This window comes from Anastrepha ludens, chromosome 3 (genome assembly GCF_028408465.1).
Source record: "Anastrepha ludens isolate Willacy chromosome 3, idAnaLude1.1, whole genome shotgun sequence".
Lineage (NCBI taxonomy): Eukaryota > Metazoa > Arthropoda > Insecta > Diptera > Tephritidae > Anastrepha > Anastrepha ludens.
The window spans coordinates 127,156,714-127,162,753 of record NC_071499.1 but is presented as its reverse complement, the minus strand read 5'-3'; positions in this window follow the sequence as shown (position 1 = coordinate 127,162,753).

Genomic DNA, 6,040 nt, shown 5'->3' with positions numbered 1-6,040 from the left:
ACACAGATTCTAGAGTGTTGATAAACGTTGTGCGAGATTTGCATTTATATACATATGTGTACGTATGTAAGTATAAGAACTTTCGCTTTCTCTCACATGGGCCTTCCGCTCTTCTGAAATGAAAGCAAATGTGGATACGTAGGTACACGTGTATGTATTTCTTTACACTCGTATTTTGAATTTCAAATACAATGTGCTATTTCCATTCTAAACTAACCTAAGAAATGCATAGAGTTTTTTCTACAAGCATTTTTCAAATATGTACATACATACATATGTATGTAAGATGAATGGCCTTTTACGCCCTTTATGAAAGTCGTACATTGAATTATAATTTCTTGGTTTACATTCATTGGAATGTTTTTGAATATTCATTGCGAAAAAAACGTGTGTTTGACTTTAGAGCCTACTTATAAGACAGCGCTTATTTGGTCGGTAAAACGTACATACACGTAAGTACACGTATGGCTGCATGCATATGTAAATGTAGAAATCTGAGCACACATCCATTTACAGCGGTGCATGAAAAGCGCTCGTGCCTTACATAAGCGCAGGAGACTCACATTAACGATACTATTTTTGAAATAGAGAACAGCAAAATTCAGTTGCGTGGTAACTTAAAAAATACATTGAATAGAACATTTTGACGGTACAGTGTAAATATATACATACATATATGTGCACATTCGTTTGAACAGTGAAACGAAGGCATTTTATAAACGCTTTCCGATGAGAAATGTGTGCACTTCCATGCATACATACATACATGTTTATGTACATCATTACATCATTTTATGATTTATTACACTGCTTTACCGTAAGATTTAGGCTGGTTTTTTCGCTGCATAAAATCAATGTTCAGTTTAGGGAGAGGCAATAACATTTGAATGCGTACTTCTCTTATAATATCTTGTAAAGAATGGGGACAAGTAATAAAAACTTGCCTAAAAATAGCACGTCCAGGTGTGATTACATGTGTAAGTATGTATAATAATAAATATGAATATGTTTTTCATTAGAACAAAGTATTGAAATAAGAATTGGGAAGAAATGAGAGAGTCGATGGTAAGCTTGAAATATTTGATGCATTATTTTTAATAAATTTGTTATCTCGGTATATCTATACAAATATATGAACGAAATTTTATAACAAATCTTTTTTTCTGGTTATTACTTACAAGATTTTTTCTATTTTTCTGAAAGGCTAAAGAAGGCCGAAAAAAACGAATTTTCCAGGTTTTTTTCTGAGAAAATTTTTAAATTTATTGATCTAAAAATTTGTCCACATATTATGTTATCTTCTAACTATATTTTAAGACTTAGTATTAGTAAAAATATTTATATGGAAAGGAACTATAGCTGATCTCCAGGAGCTCCTCTCAAAAAAGACGTTTTGCGGTGACCACTATATCTCTCAACTGGATCCTCTGAAATTAAAAAACCCAAACAGATTTCGTTAAAGTAATGTTAAATCTAGTAATGATTTTTTTACAAAATGGCGGTTTCACAAAAAAAAAATCGATTTTTTGACCAAAATTTCGGCCTTAAATTGTTTATTAAAAAAAAAATATTTATCGGTGAGAAAAAATCTTCGATTAATTACTACAAAATATATTTAAGAAGCTCGTTTTAAAATTTAAGACTAATCGGTTTAGCCGTTTTCGAGTAATGTTGGTCACCAACTTTGAAAACACCATTTTGAGAAAAGCGCGCTGCCGCTGCGGCGTTGTACTTTCAAGCACTCTAAAACCCCTCTTCAAATTTGCGTGTAACATCGAAAATATTCACCGAAACGATATTAAATTTTCTGTGTGTATTCTTAAATATTTGTACATTAAGAAAAAAAATCGTTTTTTTTTTAATTCTAACTGTGTACAATCCCTTAAGGAGGTAGAGGTATTCTAAATAAATTATCCTCGAAGTACACCATGTAGAATTGTTTAGCGTATTAATTAAAAAATTTCAGACGTAAACTTGGATTGGATTTGGATTCTTTTACATGGTAAAATTATTTATTTTTTAGAAAGCAAAATTAGATCAAAAGGATTAAATTACTGTTTTGTGTGTTAAGTAGCAGTTTCCAAAAAACTTATATAAATTTTGTCCGATCTATTAGGCCATTATGACTGTCATTCAAATAGAAAAAAAGTTGATTTCGGGCGAACAAGATTAAAACTTCTCCATCGATTTTAAAAATCGACTAATTAATTATTTAATTTCTATGCGTCTGTGAAAGCATAAGTGATTCTGAACACTCTGGTCTCCCAAGTGCGACCAGAAATAGTCCATAAAATCCACGGTATAACATTGAACGTTTGGTGGTTGAAGATGCTAGAACTTAAAGAGGTTACAAGCTTATCATATGGACCCGTTATTTTCGTCTTGCATTACTATTTGAATATGAAAAAGTTCGCTGCAAGACTGATTCAGTGTCTATTCACAGTTGATAATAAAACCAATCAAAGGATTGCCTGATGAGTTCAATCGCCATCGAAACAAGTTTATGCGCCATTTCATAACCGTAGACGAAACGAAGATTCATCAAAAAATATTGCATGCGATAATTTCAAAATCCAAAGTTATGCTCTCCCAAAAGTTAAGGGATTTTTATTTATTCCATGCTCATATCGCTAGTTTGCTGGAAGAACGACTTCAAAGTAAACGATACCTCCCTAAGTAAAAATAAAGTAATCTCTCCATTTAATGCCATACTGTTAAAAGGTAACGCGATGAATTTTTTATATAGCATAAAAGTAGAGCTGATTCTTATGTATGTATCTTAAACTTTTTTTTTTTGCATTGTGCAATCATGAATAATTTTTTTTCTTACATTTTTTTTACTTAACGCATTTATTAATACTTAATTAAAAGTATTTCATTAAAGTGTAAACACCAAAACGCACTTTTTTCCACGCGCAACTTCCGTGCTCTTTTTAATTGCCTCTCGCTCTTCGCATTAATGCAACACTCTTTTTACCCGTTGTATTTGTGGCTCCCAATAAGTGCGTAGACACACATTTAGTGTAGCAATGCAATAACGTGAGTAGCAGCAAATGCTTTGTTGCACTCATCTAATCGCTCGATAAGAAAAGGAGCAAAAAATAAAAGAAAATTTAATGACATTTTTATGCTATCTATTGCAGGCGGCATGCGGCAGCCAGTGACATTGTCTCTGTACGAACATTTTCACTGTTCAAACGTACAAACATATTTACTCTTAAAAATGTTTAGTATACTATTGGGGGGAATCGGTGCACTCCCCACAGTAAAACAAGATGCTGGATGAGATATGTATGTATGTATGTAAGTGTATATGTAAAATAAATGCCTTCTTATTTTACTTTAGCGAGAAGATCTTATATGTTTATACACAATTCGAATTTGATACACGAGCACACAAGTGCCTAAGTATGTTTGAGGTATAAGTAACAAAACGCTCCAGCAGCCGAAATAAATGTGAATGCAGCAACAATAATACAAGTAACAAAATGCAATAACACATTCATATGTTGGTACGTATGCGTTCATCTATGGAAATACATATAGAGTGCAACAAACTATACTATAAGTATGTATGTATACATATTGAAACGTTTGGTCTAATGGTTAATATTCATATTGTTTTTGCAGCAGCTGAGCGCCAAATGTGTGCAGTTCGTTGCGGCGCCTACCAAGTTTACTCAATCTTTTACATACTTTGTTCTCTGCTACCGACCGACTGTATGATGATCGTATGAACAAACATACATACATATATACATATGTGTTATACATCTGCTCATGTATTTTAGTACTGTGTTTGTTATTATTGTTGCTGTTATTGTCGTTCACCGCTGTACTGCCGCTGCTGGCTGATCTCTCTCTACATTTATTTCGTACGAATGTAGAGCATATTTTGTGTCATGTTTCGAAATTTACAGGAGTTATTTTTAGAAGAAAAATTCTGACTATTTACTGAAACGTACTAGTGAGAAGAACGTATAAAGAGTTTTATGTAGCCATGCAGGTTTATCGTATTTTATTATTTTGCCTTCTTTGCCATCTTTGATAATCACAGAACGAGAATATATACTTGTACCTAATATTATATTTCAAACTGTAGATTGAAAGAAGAAAGGAATAGAAGGATTTTGGCTAAACAATTCAGTTTTACATTTGGTAATAACTTGGAAAAATACTCACTCATAATTCAGGGAATTTCCTTGTACATACATATGTATGATCATTTTTTGGAGTACCATCAATGCCATAGCGTAGCCTAGAAACTGTATTTATTCGCGTACGTTTATCGCTAAACATTTTTCGACTGGCGCTCTCAGACGAGAACAATGACAAACCAAAACCGACAAAGTCGATCTAATATTAGAGTTTTCTTAACGGTTTTGGTTTTTTTTTATTACCGTTATATTGTGCTTCACTCTGAATTCCTCCCACCCGACAAGCAGTAAATGAGGTGTATTATAAATGTTCACCGCAATTAACCGAAATTCCGAAAAAAGCTTGTGGTTTCTTCACCACGGCAATGCACTGACCCACACATTTCATCTTATACGTGTATATTTGATAAAAGAAAAAACGTTAACAGTGTTCCGCAATCTCTGTATTTACCCGGTAGGGCTCCGCGTGGCGCTTTTTTTGTTCACAGGACTCTACTTATCACTTTCGAAAAGGATTTTCAAGGTATTTGAAAAGTATTTTGAGGAAGAAGAGTAGAGGATTGGAAGAAGCATTGGGTTACTATGAAAATTTCTGTGAAGGGAATAAAATAGAATTTAATTTCATTTTTTTTGTAATTATTGAAAAATGTATGTATCAATGATTTCCCAAATCTAACCCATGAAATCAACAATGAACAATAGCATAATTAGTATCAGCAAGAGACTTAGTCGTTTTGATTGGTTTTGTGGATTGCCGTATATTACCAAGCACCCATGGATTATGTCCCGCAATTACCACTCAATTTTGGAACCACTCCGTCAGGCCTTTTCAGAATACACTTGGCTATTTTGCAGGGGAATTTCAAAGGAATAATATAGCTCTTATGTTAGAAGAACATGAGGCAATGATCTACATATATAAGCAGTGTGAACGCTTTCTATACACTATTTCATATGCTTGTCGAGAGAGGTAGGCTTGTGTGATAGACCAGTAAGCATAGAATAATAAGCAGAAAACGCCTTCAGTTGTGGATTGCCTACTTAGAGGCGCATAATATATGTAATACGCAAATCTAGCTAAAACATTTACATCACCGTTATTAACCAGGTCAAAGACCGACGATTATGGATAAATAATAAATACGCTGAGTTAATTGTTCCCCTTACTGCAAACCTGTAATCTAAGTGGTAAAAATAATTTAATTCATGCATATTTAAAAAACACTCACCTTCACGAAAACTGTCGGACTAATAAACTGCTAATGCTCGAGGGCAAAATGAAGCTATGCAAGCTATACTTAGCAGTACTTACACATGTGCATGTATATATGTATGGGAATAATGGTATTATTATGACGGCATTGGTTGACAGCCAAGCAAGTGCGCAAAAACGAGTAAAGGTTTTGTTTTGTCTAATAAAGTGTGTGCTGACATTTTGTCATATAAAATTATAAAACTCATACATATATACATACACACATAACGTACAACAATAGGCTTAAGCTAAACAAAAGCGGAGTGATGCCGAGACAATTGGCTCAAGTCAAATGGTGGCGGATAAGACTTGTTACTTTAGGGCAAAATATGTGGCTGATATTTTATGCACATATCTTAACTCGACTGCGACAGAAGGTAAGTCGCCGTGAGGTGTGGTGAGTTTAAATGAGGATAAAAGTTATGAACCAACGCACATGCATGTGCCCATACACTTACGTTGCCTTCCGTTTAACCAATCCCAAATGTTCAGCTGCATATGAAAATGAGAACAGGTGGCAACTGCAGCGCTTTACCTTTGTTAGCAATGGCTAAGATAAAATGTCATGCGGGGGCGAATCTGGAAAGGTGCAACATGTACTACGATACAATTTGTAAAACACCTACTG